General features: G+C 35.7%; 1 long non-coding RNA gene and 1 pseudogene across 2 annotated transcripts in view; one reads left to right on the top strand and one right to left on the bottom strand.

Moving 5' to 3' along the window:
- Positions 1 to 1,203: 1,203 nt before the first annotated feature.
- Positions 1,204 to 16,937, bottom strand: part of LOC128579457 (uncharacterized) — a 35,226-nt gene continuing 19,492 nt past the window's right edge. For both annotated transcript variants that reach the window (XR_008378156.1, XR_008378157.1), the window contains 2 exons: positions 16,163 to 16,228; positions 1,204 to 1,297 (listed from right to left, as the gene is read on the bottom strand). This is a non-coding gene — a long non-coding RNA (uncharacterized LOC128579457). The remainder of the gene's footprint in view (positions 1,298 to 16,162; positions 16,229 to 16,937) is intronic.
- LOC128579456 (methionine aminopeptidase 2-like) lies at positions 5,744 to 7,248 on the top strand (annotated as a pseudogene).

Genomic DNA, 16,937 nt, shown 5'->3' with positions numbered 1-16,937 from the left:
TTCACTTTCTTTTCTGATAAAAATAATTTCTATACCTAAATAGATTAAACTAGAACCAGAAAAACAATTTACTCCAGAATACATTAAAAATGTTTTTTGTTTTCTTTTGTTTTTTCAATGTGAATAGACCCAAATCATTTGGATTTAACTGAATTATCATGTGGAAAATATAGATCAGACTGGAAGCCAACTTTTCTCCCTCCTGTGAAAATATAGATAGGAAATGTCAGCTACCTAAGCTTCTATAAGACCTAACATATTAATTATCTTCAGCACAGTATTTAAGAACAGAAGAATTGGCTTCCCTTCAAAGGCCAAATGCCCTTAAAAGATATTTAATTAAAAAAAACGTAATAATCGGGCGGCGCCTGTGGCTCAAGCAGTAGGGCGCCGGTCCCATATGCCGGAGGTGGCGGGTTCAAACCCTGCCCCAGCCAAAAAGAAAAAAAAAAAAAAAAACGTAATAATCTGGATTCCTGGCTACTAAATAATATAAATTCTAAAATATACCTATAAAACTTACTGGTTACTTTGAAATTTCATATAAAAATAAAAAATATCAAGCTCCATGGTCTAAAATCATTAATTGCCACAGAAATCACCCTAAATTATATGATTTTGGTTAACATTATGTAGTTTTTAATTTCTCTTAAAGATTTCATATGGTTCTTTCTATTTAAAGGTATATTATTATAATTATTAATCATAATCATAAATGTTTTCTGAAAATTAAAGTATGCAATATGGAAAGATTCATTTTATCGATTCGGCCCTTTCCATCCTTTAAGTTACACTGGTGATATAATTAATGACTAAAAGGCAGGAGTGTCTATGAACAACAGTAGCTTATCATTAGTGACTCTTAGTTTCTGTGTATCTGAAAATTCTATATTAAAAGTATTTGTTAAGCATTTTCAAACTCCAACACAATTAAACCCCAAACCATAAAAGATAGCACAAAATTCAATGATCTGTGTGTAAAACTAATTCATGCACGACAGATATTTTGTGTTCAGATAGCAACTAATCATCAGGGGAAAACAACAAACCAAACACAAGATTCAACAAGTCAATTTTTCGTAATAACCTTCAGAAAACTAGTTCTTGCACATGAACACATCACAAGAAGGTAATCTTACTTTGATTACTCAAGAAAGCTCTGATTTAGAGGAAATAGGAATAAACTGAATATATGTAGCATTCTTACCTGAAAGACATTCTTTCTGCTTGATTTTTCCTTGGCCCATTCTATATGTGCCCCATACAAATCCACACTTTCTGCTTTGTGCCCAGTTTTCTGTAAACCAAAATGAAATAAGATTAAAAAGCATATAACATTGTAGATACATTTCAAAGAAAATAGGTTTTATTGAGTTAGTAGCTATACATAGTTATAACATAAAGCCTTGCTCCAATCTCCTGGAAACCTAATTTGAAGGAATTTTTCATTTGAGACTTTATAATTTTTTTTTTTTTTTTTTTTTTTTGCCGTTTTTGTGGCCAGGGCTGGGTTTGAACCCACCACCTCTGGTATATGGGGCCGGCGCCCTACTCCTTTGAGCCACAGGCGCTGCCTGAGACTTTATAATTTTTACCATATAAAATTAGAAGTCTATTTTTTAAATTATATCACTCATTATAGATAATAGAAAAAATTAATATTTAAAATGTTGACATTTTGAAATAGTGTTTTTAGTAATTATTAAAAAAAGTTTAAAATCTGCTACTCAAAAATGTGGAATATTGCTATTCAATTGATAACATAAAACCATTGTAAGTCACAAATTATTAGACTTTAAAGGAAAAGAAAAATTAATAAATCATACTATAATGCGAAAAATTGTTAATTTTTAGTTTTGTGACTTTAGAAACGTTATTTAGAGCCTTGTTACATACATCATCTGAGAAGTGAGCAGGCAGATTAATTAATCTCAAAGACTTCTTTTAGGTTTGTGTTTCCTATATTAACAAACTCAGTAAATACTGTATTTATTGTACCAACTATGCCTTCTGGAAATTCACAATTTAGATATTAAGATTATACATGTAAGTATATGTATAATTTTATTTAATAAATGTAATACATACTAAATAGATTATAATGTATAGTTTCTTTATCATTACCCAATTACAGTGTAGATGTTAGTTAAAATTTGTTTTTATTTTGATAATTCATAATAATAAATTTATAGGAATATCATTTATATTTGCTGCTTCTTATTTTCATTTGATACAAGTGAGTCACACATATAATTTTAAATTTTCATAACTCCAATTATTAAACATTTTTAGTAACTAAAATTTATTAAAGAAAAACCATTACTTTATCAGTTTTAATATACATAGCCTATAATAGTTTTTTGGGCAATGTTTTCAACATGAACGTGAGCATAATACATAAAATAATAATATAATGGTAAAAATATTGAAAGATATTATCTGTCACATATGTTGCCTCATAACTATTTTGTCTAATTCTATGAGCTTAATAGAAATACTATTTGTCTGAAGCCACATCTCTGGAATTTTAAAAAATAAGTTGTGAGGGCTTTTGGGGGGGGACAACTGTATAATTTTTGTTCAAAACATTGTACAAGCCAAGCATAAGTTTCCTGCAGGATAAATTCAGTTGACAGGATAAAAGTTATAATATACCTGCCTTTCCCTTTTTTATTTAATAGTGACTTCATAAGAAATTCCTCAAGATTTGCCATCACCTTTAAATACCTCATATTTTGATCCATGAAAGTGTTTAATGATTTACCCACACTTTGCCAGCCAGGCGATTACTATTGTGGAAAATCTCAAAGTATGATTATGGTGTTCATTGTTAGGTGATTTGTGATGCAGGAAAATTAAAAACGACATCCTTCCTATAGAGTTAATTAAATTAGGTGATACTCAGAACCAACAAAAATAATCACTAATAATAACAAAGGGATTATCTTTTCTATATAATACAGTCTTATATGTAGTATTATATATATAATATATTTTATATAACAAGCACTTTTTATGTGTCAAACCCTTCCTTAAGTTCTTTACAACTATTATTAATAATTCATTTAAATCTTACAGCAGCTTTATGAAGTATTCTTATTATTACCATATTTCAGGTAAGAAAGTGTGTCAAATGATTCGTTAAATTTCCTCAAGATAACAGAGCTAGAAATTGAGGGGCCAGGATTTAGATGCCGGCAGTGTCGCTCAGAGCCTATTCTTCACCACTACGCAGGGCTTGAAATTTGCCTATACGCTGTGCTCAGACTCATGCTTAAACATGTCTGAATTTGGGGAAAGTTATGGCTTGCACACTAGACTCTAGGACAGGCATAGTGATCTTGCTTTTGTCCTTTTCTGTTAAACTTGATCTCGCAGTAGGTCCTTTGCCCTACCTTTTTGCCTAGAATATTTCCTGATCTTCACATGGCCAGTTCCCTCTTATCCATTAGGTCCCAGTTAAATGTCACCTTGTTAGAGGTGTTTTCTGATTGTCTTGTATAAAAGAGTTGTGCTTCAGTGCTCCTGGTTACTCTCTGGCTCACTAATTATTTTAATTTCGCTGCAGCCCTCCTCCCGACAGAAATTAACATATATATTTTTATATGCTGACCGTCTGTGTCCTACCCCCCCCTCCATTTGAATTAAGCTCCCTGAGCTTGGGCCTTGTTTGCCTTTCCCTCCACTGTTTTTCCCAATGTGTGGAAGATTGCCTGGCCCATAGTTGTTGTTCAATGAGTATTTGCTGAATTAATGAATGAAGGAAAAATACCAAAATGCAACTATCATTTGTGATTTGGAAGGGAGACTTGGGTATCTTAAAATTCCAATTTTACAAAAATTAAGATTTGTATTTTTTTCCCAATGGGTATGAAGTCTTTGGTTTGTGATTTAGAAGTGACAAACGGTTTAATGGACTCATATTTAGATAGAATGTGGGATGTCACGGATCATTCACTGAGCAATTATTGTACACCTGCTGTGTATCAATGTGGGAGTCACTTTGCTGGGCACTGGGCCTCCAGGTTAAAGGAAAATATTGGCTCTTCTTTATGGATCCCATATTAGCCTCAGTATCTGTAATATTACCTATAGACTCCATAGGATACAGAGGAAACCTGTGGGTAAAAAGCATTCTAAGCTTTCTATCATACTCTAGTGATGTCAATCTCGAAAATGTTCTTGTCAGCATCATGGACTAAATCACATGGCAGCTGGCTCAGGTTTCTTGCCCTCGGAACTCTCTCAATAATCTCATGGCATCATCCACCTGAGCACCTTCTCCACATCGCCCTGTCTCTTCCATTCCTCCTGATCTCATCCCTTCACTTCCTCTCCACTTCAGAAGTCTTCGTGCTGCTTCTCACTCCAAAATCCCACTTCCAGAGCTTTCCTCACTGCCACTCTGTTGTCATGTGTGATTCTGAAGTTATTGAAATCGTCCACTTTTGTGCAGTCTCCCAGCCTCTCAAGCCCCTCTTGAGTTCACTTCTTTTGTGACCAGCAGTGGTCCCTGATTCAACAGTCAGCAACTCCCTCCACTGATACCCTTCTCATCTGCTTGTCCCTCTGTGATCTTTCTCATACCACCGAATACTGGACTAACAAGACCTCCTTCGGCTGGGTCTTCGACTTTGCTGGGTAAACTTTTGATGTGTTTCTGGTCCCTTTCTCTTCTTCCTCATGACACCTCTTTTCCAAAGCTTTGGGCCTCATTAGTCTGCCCCATCCAGTGATTTACTCCTACTTCACAGACATCAAGGAGTTTTTGTGCTGGAAAATTCGCAAATTTTCACACTTTTCATATTTAGTTTGTATAATTAAAATAAAAAAATATATAAACTTTAATGACAGCTTCCTATCTTGCTCTATGAACACTTTATATTGATATCTCATTTATCCCTTAAAACAATCTGATAAAAATATTACTATTGCCTTCAACTTACACATGAACAATCTCAAACAGGTAGTGACCAGGTGCCTTATGTAAGATCACACACTCAGGATGTGCCCCACCTGAGATATGAACTCACTTTTATCTGACTCCAAGTTCCAAGTCCTTGATCACAACAGAATACATGGCCTCCCCACCATACCTCTATCTTCCTCCTACTAGTTTATTTACCTAAAAATCAATGCCTTTTTTAGGTCCAAGAACAAGTATTCACATATTTTACTTTTTCTCTATAAGTGTCAACATTTCTCACTTTCCCTCTGGCTTCCAAATTCCAGGCCTGGATCTGTGACTCTTACCTAATGAACTTGCTTGCCTGGATATGACAAGTTGCTGCTACCAGTATCAACATTACCTGGCCCATCAGTGCCACATGGTCCATAAATGACCCACAAGGCATGCCCTGTCTTGCCCCAAAGGGAGCTCAAAGCTTATACCTCTCTAGTTCCTAATTTTATCCAATCTTGTGTCTTATTTTCTGAGCTGTCCCTTTCTCCTACTCTCAAATGGATTATATCATTTAGCTTGTAACTATGCTCAATTCAATTCTTTGTACAAAAAAAAAAAAAAAAGGAAAAGCAAGCATCAGCTCCACAACCTGACTTTTTCTTGGTCTTACCTATTTCCCTTTCATTATTGTCAGATTCTTCCTTGTTTTGCATTCACATTCTGTCTGATCATGTTCCATTCTCTCCTAACCACTGACATCTGACTTTTCTAAAAGGTCTTGACCATTCAGATCAACACAATCTGGTGCCGCTCTCATTCCCTCACACTCTCTCAGGCAACATGGCGGGTGTGGAGGAGGCAGCGGCCTCGGGAGCCACCTGAATGGTGACTTGGATGCAGATGACAGGGAGGAGGAAGCTGCCTCTATGGCTGAAGAAGCAGCCAAGAAAAAAAGATGGAAGAAGAAGAGTAAAGGGGCTGCTGCAGTAGGGCAACAAGAACCTGATAAAGAATCAGGAGCCTCAGTGGATGAGGTAGCAAGAAATTGGAAAAACAAGCATTGGAAGAAAAAAAGAAAGAGATGATGATGATGAAGATGGAGATGGTGATGGGGATGGAGCAACTGGAAAGAAGAAGAAGAAAGAAGAAGAAGAAGGAGGAGGAGGAGGAAGAAGAAGAAGGAGGAGGAGGAGGAGGAGGAAAGGAAGGAAGGAAGGAAGGAAGGAAGGAAGGAAGGAAGGAAGGAAGGAAGGAAGGAAGGAGAGATCAAAAGTTCAAACAGACCCTTCCTCAGTTCCAATATGTGACCTGTATCCCAATGGTGTATTTCCCAAAGGACAAGAGTGAGAATATCCACCCACACAAGATGGGCAAACAGCTGCTTGGAGAACTACAAGTGAAGAAAAGAAAGCCTTAGATCAGGCCAGTGAAGAGATTTGGAATGATTTTTGAGAAGCTGCAGAAGCACATCGACAAGTTAGAAAATATGTTATGAGTTGGATCCAGCCTGGGATGACAATGATAGAAATCTGTGAAAAGTTAGAAGACTGTTTACGCAAATTGATAAAAGAGAATGGATTAAATGCAGGCCTGGCATTTCCTACTGGGTGTTCTCTCAGTAATTGTGCTGCCCATTATACTCCCAATGCTGGTGACACAACAGTATTACAGTATAATGACATCTGTAAGATAGATTTTGGAACATGCATAAGTGGTAGGATTATTGACTGTGCTTTTACTGTCATTTTTAATCCCAAATATGATACATTATTAAAAACTGTAAAGGATGCTAGTAATACTGGAATAAAATGTGCTGAAATTGATGTTCGTCTATGTGAACATCATAGACGTTGGGGAGGCCATCTAAGAAGTTATGGAATCCTATGAAGTTGAAATAGATGGGAAGACATAACAAGTGAAACCAATCCGTAATCTGAATGGACATTCAATTGGGCAGTATAGAATACATGCTGGGAAAACAGTGCCCATGGTGAAAGGAGAGGCAACAAGAATGGAAGAAGGAAAAGTGTATGCAATTGAACCCTTTGGTAGTACAGGAAAAGGTGTTGTTCATGATGACATGGAATGTTCACATTACGTGAAAAATTTTGATGTTGGACATGTGCCGATAAGGCTTCGGCACCCTTGCCTTCTGCCGCAGATGGCTTGATCGCTTAGGAGAAAGTAAATATTTAATGGCTCTGAAGAATCTGTGTGACTCGGGCATTGTAGATCCATATCCACCATTATGTGACATTAAAGGATCATGTACAGCACAGTTTGAACATACCATACTGTTGTGTCCAACATGCAAAGAAGTTGTCAGCAGAGGAGATGACTATTAAACTTAGTCCAAAGCCACCTCAACATCTTTATTTTCTAAGCTTTGTTGGAATATATTATACTAGAATTAATTTGCAACATGTTGTCTGTTTTAACCGTGGACCTTTGTAATACTTTTTATTCATGTTAAAAAAGAAGGAATTTGATCAAAGGCAAACGGTCTAATTAACCAAGGAAAAAGCTTTCAGGACTTTTCAAATGTTAACTGTTTTAGTTTCTCCTGTCTAGGAAATGCTATAAAGCTTAAATTAGTTAGGAATGACTTAAACATTTTGTTTTGAACATCTAAGGGATGCTTTTTGGATGTTTATATTGCCATATTCTTACTTGAATGCTTTGAATGACTACATCCAATTCTGCATCTATACTCTCTGGTATTGCTTTTTAACCTTCCTGGAATCCATTTTCTAAAAAAAATGAAGACATTTTCAGATCTGACAAAACAAACAAACAAACAAACAAAAAAACAATCTGGTGCCCTTCTTTCCCATCAGCATCTCACCTGAACTCTGTATTCTGAACTCTGTATCGTTAGCTTCTGTTGACCTTTTTCCTTAAAACCCTCTTGTTCCTGAGCTGTAAAAATACCATATTTTCTTTCCAAATTCTTTCACTTTTTATGTCTCTTTGGGCAGGGCATGGTGGCTCATGCCTGTAATCCTAGCACTCAGGGAGGCTGAGGCGGGTGAATCACCTGAGCTGATGAGTTTGAGACCAAATTCTTTCTCTTTATATACTCTTCCTTCTTTTTTCTTTCACTGACTTCTCTTCCTTTCCCCACTTCCTAATTGTTGGTAAGCCCTGGCATATTCTTCTAGGCCCTTGTTATCTCTCCCAGCTCACTGCTTCCAGGGGGTGTCAGTCATGTTCCCAGTCCTGTACCATCACCTGTCATTTGCTGACTCCTCGGGGGGTTACTCTGGCCCACAGCTTATTCCACATGCCAGAACTGTTTTTTCTTTCTTTTTTATTGTTGGGGATTCATTGAGGATACAATAAGCCAGATTACACTGATTGATTTTGTTAGGTAAAGTCCCTCTTGCAATCATGTCTTGCCCCCAGAAAGTGTGGCACACACCAAGGCCCCACCCAGCTCCCTCCGTCCCTCTCCCAGGCCTTTTCTACGCCGTCACTAGAGGATAGCACAGACTTTTCAGTGGAATCGTTGTGTTCACAGACTTGGCCCCTTTTCTTTATGGCTTATCTTCAAAAATAATCACTAATAATTTCACCTGAAAATTTTTTAACCCTTCCCCCTTTCTCTTGCCATCCAAAATCAAACGGCACAGCAGCCCCAATTCCAGAATTAGCTTCATCTTCTCTATCTCATGATCATAACCTCAATTGAGTTTTTATTTTCTCCCACCTAAATTATTCTAGCTCTTGCCTTTGTGACCAATAAAAATCTTTTCAGTTCATTCTTCACTTTTTTGACTTTTTTTCCCCCCTAAATTACAAACCTCACATTATTTTCCTGGAAAGCATATTATTGACAGGATAATGTTCAAATCTATCAGTGAGGTAAATACAGGCTGCTTTGTATCCTCTCCTCCCCATCCTTCTTGTTTTCATTCCTTTTCCAATTATTCTCCTCATTAGTCCACATTAGCTATAGCCATGGCAGCAACCAAATACAACACGTTTCCACAATTATATACTTTTGGGATGTGAACATGCATTCATTCTTTTCAGCCAGAATACATTTATCTCCCTCTTCAACCCAGCCTGCTTGCCTGCTCATTTTCACAATGCAACTCCAAGAAGGTCTCCACAGGTTCTCCTTATTGTTGGGCAAGTCACTCCTTTCCCTTTCTCCTACTTCAAAACATACTCGTTTGCAACACTCTGTGTTATTCACAGAGTGAATTGTAACCATTTGGGGGGGCTGACTCTTCCCTCCAGCTATGCAGTCAGATAACTGGGTTTGTCTTACATTTATTTTTTCAAAATCTAGCCAAGTGGCCCACAATAAGTGTTCAACAGATACTATTGAAACAATTGATGAACTGCATGGAGAATTATAATGAAAAATATCTGGGTTAGTCCAATATGTTAACAAAAACAAATAATACATCTCAGAATGAGATTTACAAAGTGGGAAATGCATAGGAAGTTAAAGCACAATGTTTCCACTTATACTGATTGTAGGCAAGAACTGAAGCAAATAAAGATTTGGTGTGGATTCATAAGTATCAAAGATAAATGTAAATTTATTTGAGTAAGATTAAAACCAACAAATACATTTAACCTCAGAGGAGAAAATTGAGACAAGTAGAGAGAGGACTGTGTAAAAATTGTACTGATCAGTAGTTCATATTCACAAAGCTACAGCAGAAAGGCCTAGGAATTATTAGAAGGGAAAATTTTCAGCATTTCAGTGTTAAGCACTGGAATAAGTAGTTCAGAAAAGTTGTAGAATTTATTTGGAAGATGATCAAGATTTTATTCAAGAAGCCTGAAATTAAAGACTCCTTTAATAGAAAACGTATTTCTGATTCTACAGCTATAAAACATAAGAAAAAAGTCTGTTAATAAACTGCATGATGCCAATGGATCATATTGTACATCATTATAAAAATAAACTTTTAAAAAACTGACTAAATATGAATTTAAAAATTGAAGAATGCACATATATTTCTTCTGGGGGTAAACTTAAAATAGAAATGATTGATTTTTAAAATACTGAAATAGAATTATGTAAGAGTGACTGCTTTTTGGACAATATAAAAGCCTCTTTGTTGGAGTGATATGAAGTTATTAAAAATTGATCCTAGGTCTTATCCACTTCTGATGTTTATTATTCTCTTAGTCCATCTTCATCATTTCCCAATAATAACTGATTGAGTATTTTCTCTCTAATATTTTTTGTCTCTGATTCAGATTAAGTTTTCCATTTTTCATGGGATATTTGGGGTCCATTGTCTTTTAATGTGTACTAATAAAATATCAAAGGTCAGATTTTGCTTGGTGGTAGTTTCCACGATGAAGACTGGGCATGTATGTAGGCAACAATCCTCTGGTCATTCATCCTCCACCCTTATTACTAGATGTGGCTTAAAATAATGGACAAAGCTCAGAGTTTATGCAACAGGTTATTAGCTGCCATCTTTTTATTTTGGATTAATTGCTATTCCAGAATATAGACTCAAATGGTCCTTATCATTCTTACATGTGAAATATAAAATCTGATTAGAGGGATTAAGTTTTATCACATAACTGGTTTTGATTCTGGAAAATTGTTCATGGAGGAGGATAAAACTCACTTATAAATTCTCATTTGGGCCAAATGATTTAGTAAAGAGTGCTGAATGGATACCTGATTTTATTAATGTCTAAAGTATGGCCCCTGTCACCATAGAAGATGATACTTTGATTATAAGATGTGAGTTTTATGTATATGAATATAAATGATGTCAATAATAACTGGAACTGCTTCTTCAATGAAATTTCTCAGTATATTACATGCCCAAATCAAACCAGATTTTCAGAAAAATAAAACTTTGCTAGTGATTTGGGGTACTAGAATGTTGGGTGTTTTTGTTTATTTTTGAAGAGAAAGTATTCTCTCTTTTTCAAGAAATGAGCATTTATTTCTGAATTAAAATCTTGTTATAATAAATATAATAGCTTCTACTCAGTCTATTTTTGTTATAAGCTGATACAGTTTTACATTTACATTACACAAAAAGGCTAATTTATTTCCTCAAGGTGACTATCTTGGTATATTTCTGATGTCTCAGGTGCCTCCTCAGAGTCTCTCCTGTTGTTCACTGAACCCACCTCAGATGCCCCTCATTGGGTGAGGGTGAGGCCAGGGCCCTTAAGAAGCAGGCAAGTGAAGACTCTGGTTGGTGAAGAAATCGGAAGAAATGTGGAAGATAAATTCTGTCACTCCTTCTGCTCCCTCCCTCCTACAAATTGTTTTTTTTTTTTTTTTGTAGAGACAGAGTCTCACTGTACTGCCCTCGGGTAGAGTGCCGTGGCATCTCACGGCTCACAGCAACCTCTAACTCTTGGGCTTACGCGATTCTCTTGCCTCAGCCTCCCGAGTAGCTGGGACTACAGGCACCCGCCACAACGCCCGGCTATTTTTTCTTTTTGTTGCAGTTTGGCCGGGGCCGGGTTTGAACCCGCCACCCTTGGCATATGGGGCTGGCGCTCTACTCACTGAGCCACAGGCGCCGCCCAGCCTACAAATTGTTTTAAGCTTTTCCTACACAGTCCCTTTGCAGCTCCCTTTCCAGCTGAGCAGCGCACCTGTCTGCTGAGGCTCCCTGCACAGTAGCAGCCAGAGTGGACACCGTCCTGGAAACACATCCCAGGAACTGTTTCGTGTCATTTCCAGCCTCATTTCTTTCTGAGTTCATTCTCTGTGTCCTTGATTTGTACAAGTACCTCTCCCATAAAGCTTTGTTTATGTGATTGTTTTAAAAAAAAAAAAATGTATATATAGGGTTGAGACAGCTAGTTTTGCTCTTGTTGCAGAGACGGATAGTTCTCCACCAAAATGTGTGCTGTGCTCTCTCTTCAGGGGTCTAGAGCTGTCACTGCAAGCAGCAAACCAGCTGGAGATTCCATTTCTTCACTATCTCCTTTTGCATCAAAATGTGACCAATTACTTAGTCCCACCACTGGCATCTGAGCAGAAACAATAGGACACCTCTTAGCTTAAGCCTTTTAAAGGTCATTAGGCTTTTTCCCAGGTTCTCTTTCCCCTTCTCTCATCTGCCTCTGCTCTTACCCACCACACTCCATTGCTTCATGTAGTAATAACTGCAATAATAAATATAATTACGATTTATTGTGTTTTCTAGGTGCTAGGCACATTACTCCAATTTTCTCACAAGTAGCTCGAGGAGATAGGTACTCTTTTAACCCTCATATTGCAAATGAGACAACCAAGATTACAGCTGCAAATATGTGAACCTGGGATTCCTAGCCTAGGTGGTCTGACTTGAAAGCCTCTGTTCCTACCTAATATGATATGCTGCTTCCCAGAGCAGTTCAATTTAGTAGGGAATTTTTAAGGAAGACTAAGTACATATAGTCCATAAATTAAGAAATACACTCTGGGATTAAAGTTTATTTTATCTTAGAAAAATGTAAGCTCCAAAACAGATGCATTACACTGACCAAAATGATAAACCACAGAGAGGCAAGCTTTATAATTAAAATAGTTTTCTGAGAGAGCCTAAGATGATTTTTATTGAGGGACAGTAAACTATTATCCATTTATAAAGCATTCTATCAATTTCATGGATTTTTGTGGTTATTAAAAATTATATAAGATATAGAATTTATTATGGTTAATGGCCAAATCTTGAGAAAATTATAACTAGAGAACCTGGCTTCATTTATAGTAATATTGATCACTTGATCTCCTTTTTTTTCTTTCCAAAGCTTACATTAATAAAACACTAGAATTTAATTTCTTTTGTTTCTTTCTTTATTTCCATCTCTATCCACTACTCTCTAGATTTTGGACTGTAACCTGTTTTCCTAATTATTAAATGTTTGATGAGGCCATATGATGATGCAATACATATGGCTATACTAATAAGCTGCACCAATGATAACCATGCTCACTTTGCAAGAGGACTACCATTATAAAAATTAAAATATAAACAGAGATTTTAAATGCCTTCATTAGGCTAAACTTGGTAGCTCTCTTGTTTGCCTCTCCATTTTTCATGAGATTCTTGAGCGGGGGTCTGAATAAGGCTCAGTACTCACTCTACAAAGATAAAATCATTCTATATTCATTTTGCACGGAAGAATACTCAATAATTCATGAATAGTTTTCTGATTGAAACTATTTTCATCTTTTTGCTAAATCACATCATTTTACTTCCATATATAAGTTTGTTTTGTTGTTAAAGTTATACTACAGTGGATGAGTATTGTATGCATTGCATTATTTAATTAATGCTTATGTTCATTATTCACACGGGAAGTAAACAATATTAAAAAAGCAAACAGATTATTTTAATGAGGCTTTTTATACTACACCTTTTTTGCTTTTGAGGTTATGGCTGAATGAGTGGTTTGAACAAGTTAACCGTTTATTCACAGCCTTCGTAAAGTTTTCTGTCATTAGAAATAAAATTTTAAAAAAGTGAAATTCTTTTCTTTCTTTATTTTTCTTTTTATTAAGACATATACACATACATCATGAAAACATTTATCTATTTCTGGGGTACAATGTGTTCATTTTTTATATAATTTGGAATGCTTACATCAAACTAATTAATATAGCTTTCACCTCATTTACTTAATTATTGTGTTAAGACATTTGTGTTCTATACTTGATGGATTTGACTTGTTCCCTTGCGATACACTTCATAGGTGTGTTCCCCCCATTTACCCACCCTCTATCAAACCTCTCCCATCTCCTCCCATCTTTTTCCTCTTCCCTCTTTCATCCAGGGCTATAGTTGTGATTTATCTTTCATAAGGAAGTGTGACTAATTATAAATTGGTTTAATAAAGGTACTGAGTACATTGGATACCTTTTCTTCTATTCTTGAGATACTTTACTAAGAAAGATATGTTCCAGCTCCATACATGTAAACATAAAAGAGGTAAAGTCTCCATCCTTTTTTAAGGCTGCATAGTATTCCATGGTATACATATACCACAATTTATTAATCCATTCATGGGTTAATGGGTACTTGGGCCTCTTCCATGACTTGGCAATTATGAATTGAGCTGCAATGAATAATTTGGTGCAAATATCTTTGTTGCAAAGTGATTTTTGGTCTTTTGGATATATAGAGGAATATATCCTAATAGAGGAATTGTGGGATCAAATGGCAGGTCTACTTTTAGATCCTTGAGTGTTCTCCAAACTTCTTCTGAAAGGAACGTATTAGGTTTCATTCCACCAGCAGTGAAGAAGTATTCCCTTTTCTCCAAATCCACACCAATATCTGTAATTTTGGGATTTTGTTATGTGGGCTACTCTTACTGGACTTAGATGATGTCTCAAAGTTGTTTTGATTTGCTTTTCTCTGATGATTAAAGATGAGTAGCATTTTTTCATGTGTCTGTAGACCATGTGCCTGTCTTCTTCAGAGAAGCTTCTATTTAAGTCTCTTGTCCACAATGAAATGGGATCATTTGTTCTTTTCTTATTAATAAGTTTGAATTCTCTGGGGATTCTGGTTATTAAATCTTTGTCAGAAACGTAACCTGAAAATATCTTTTCCCATTCTGAGGGCTGTCTGTTTGCTTTAGTTACCGTGTTCTTGGCAGTGCAGAAGCTTTTTTAGTTTGATCAGATCCCAGTGGTGTATTTTTTGGTGTTGCTTCAGTTGCCCCAGGGGTTTTCTTCATAAAGTATTCTCCCAGGCCAATTTCTTGAAGTGTTTCCCCTGCACTCACTCCGAGAATCTTTATAGTTTCATGTCTTAAGTTTAAGTCTTTTATCCAGTGAGAGTCAGTTTTTGTTAGAGGTGAAAGGTGTGGGTCCAGTTTCAGTGTTCTACAAGTCGCCAGCCAATTTACCCAGCACCATTTGTTAAATAGGAAATCTTTCCCCCAAATTATATTTTTGATAGGCTTATCAAAGATCAAATGACAATAAGTGTCTGGGTTCATCTTTTGGTTCTCAATTCTTTTCCATACATCTACCTCTCTATTTTTTGTGCCAGTACCATGCTGCTTTGATCACTACAGATTTATAGTATAGTCTGAAGCATAAAAAGTCAAATTCATAGAAGGAGTAGAGAGTGAAATTGTGGTTTCTAGCATCTGGGGATGGAAGGGTGTGAGAAAATTTTGATCAAAGTGTACAAAATTTCAATTAAATAAGAGGAATTAAGTTCTGGAGATCTATCACACAGTGTGCTAACTATACTTAAAAATAGTATATCATATACTTGAAACTTGCTAAGAGAATAGATTTTTAAATGTTCTCATCACAAAAAAATGGTAAGTTAATGGTGGATATGTTAATTACCTTGATTTAATTATTCCTCAATATATACATTTATCAAAGCATCCCATTATACTCCATACATATGCAATTTAAAAAGAAGAAACTTTGCCAGCTGTTTCCTTTGGTAAAAAGTACATATTAATGCAATGTAAAATGAAAAACAATTTTTTAATATACTGACTTTATAACCACATAATTTTAGAGAAAAAATATTCCCTAAAACATGTTTAATGCTTTTGAGTGTATGTCAAAAGTGATACTAAGTTTTCTGAGCAATATTGAACATAGTGGAAACAGTGGATCTCATCCACCTAACAATGAGACTGAGTTCGTCCCATGGATGGTGGCAGTGGATACAAGAAAAAATTCTCAAACTGCAAAGACTTTACAAGATGGATTTATTCTGTAATAGTGGGGCGTAACCCTGAAAAAATATTCTGGAGTCACAGAAAACTGCTTTCAGGTTTGCTTTACAGGTGACATACCTGTGTTCTTGGGACCGGATATTTTCAATTCTCCTTGCATGAATTGCCCTGCTTATTCTCTATGGCCTAGAACTTTTTTAGAAATGACCATGAAGGTCAAAGACATATAAGACAATAAAAATATTTTGTCAGTGAAAAGATACTTTGTGATTTACTAAATGCATTAAACCAAAATTATGATAAACTTAGCCATTTTGCCCTTTTCTTTATCAATAAGAGCTCAGGCCTTATTGCTTTTGTCAATCTGCATAAAATTTTAGAACATGCCTCTCAGATAATGTAACAAGTTCTATATGTGTTTCTTATTAAAAATAGAAAAAAATACACCTTAATTTCCCAAACATGTCCCTGAAAACTGAGTCACTCCTAACATGAGATTTCATATTAGCTACAAAAAGCTCTATATTTCTTAGAGAATTCAATCATCTCTTCTCTCAATCAAGGTTCTTCATAAACCAGTCCCACACAAACTTTCTAGCAAAATTAGACTACTGTTCTACAGTGCTGTTGCTCAACTTTGTTTTGAAGATATCGCTCACTGACACTGTTCCCAGGCATCTAGCAAAAGATAAACAAAGTAGTCTATACTGGGGAATATTCACTCCAGACATCAGAGAAGCTCTACTAAAATGTTTTCAAGAGCAGTAACTAGCACACAGTGCAATGAGGGGAAGGCGAGAGATTGGTACATATCTGTAAAGTAAACATAAATTAAGGACATAATTTTCCCTGTTTACTAATACTTATTTTTACATAAAGCTTTTTTCTCCTATCACTGCATCAAAATCCTAGTCATCCTAAAATGTCATTCTCTCTATGAATATAATTAAAAACCTTTCCAGATGGAAGCAATCACTCCCATCTCAGTTACCATAAAACTAACGCATGCCTCTGTTCATGCCATTTTACAACAACTACAATGTTCATTTTTTCACTAGAATTATTCAGTTTATGAGCATACTTTCTATTTGTTTCTAGACTGTCAAGGATAGGGCTTCATTCTGATTCATTTTTGTATCTTTCAGAACATCTGGCATAGTAACTTAAACATAGAAGATGTCAGTAATATTTGATATAATATTTGAACAAATGGAAAGATACATAGACTAACCATTATTAGGACTACCTATAGCTAAATCTATGGTTTTATGAAATATTGTCTGAAATTTTGTATCACTTTTGTCATGGCTTATTATAAAAAAATACCTACATATATATACACATATACATATACATAGGTACATAACATATACATACATATGTATAT

This window comes from Nycticebus coucang, unplaced genomic scaffold (assembly GCF_027406575.1).
Source record: "Nycticebus coucang isolate mNycCou1 unplaced genomic scaffold, mNycCou1.pri scaffold_54, whole genome shotgun sequence".
NCBI classification, from domain to species: Eukaryota; Metazoa; Chordata; class Mammalia; order Primates; family Lorisidae; genus Nycticebus; species Nycticebus coucang.
The sequence above is the reverse complement of the archived record's forward strand: the minus strand, read 5'-3'. Positions and strand labels throughout refer to the sequence as shown.